This window comes from Bombus impatiens, unplaced genomic scaffold (genome assembly GCF_000188095.3).
Source record: "Bombus impatiens unplaced genomic scaffold, BIMP_2.2 scf_0214, whole genome shotgun sequence".
NCBI classification, from domain to species: Eukaryota; Metazoa; Arthropoda; class Insecta; order Hymenoptera; family Apidae; genus Bombus; species Bombus impatiens.
Window position 1 is genome coordinate 255,802 of NT_176633.1, and position 875 is coordinate 256,676.

Genomic DNA, 875 nt, shown 5'->3' on the forward strand with positions numbered 1-875 from the left:
ATGTAATACCTTATAAAGTCATACCATATAACGTAATACCTTATAACGTCATATGTTATAACGTAATACCATATATCGTATTACGTTATAACGTTATAACATATAACGTAATACGGTATAACGTCATTACATATAACCGATTACGTTATATCGTTATACCATATAACGTATTACGTTATAACGTTTTAACATATAACGTAATACGGTACAACGTGGTCCCATATAACGTAATACATTATAACGTCATACCCTATAACGTAATACGTTATAACGTCATCCCATATGACGGAATGCGTTATAACGTCGTCCCATGTAACGTAATACGTTATTACGTCAGACCATATAGCGTATTACGTTATAACGTTATAACATATAACGTAATACGTTATAACGTCATACCATATAATGTAATACCTTATAAAGTCATACCATATAGCCTAATAGCTTATAACGTCATATGCTATAACGTCATACCATATAACGTATTAGGTTATAACGTTATAACATATAACGTATTAAGTTACAATGTTATAACATATAACGTAATACGTTATAACGTTATACCATATCCCATATAACATAATGCGTTATAACGTCAGACCGTATAACGTATTACTTTATGCCGTTATAACATATAACGTAATACGTTATAACGTCGTACCATATAATGTAATACCTTATAAAGTCATACCATATAACGTAATACCTTATAACGTCATATGTTATAACGTAATACCATATATCGTATTACGTTATAACGTTATAACATATAACGTAATACGGTATAACGTCATTACATGTAACCGATTACGTTATATCGTTATACCATATAACGTCATATGCTATAACGTCATACCATATAACGTATTAGGTTA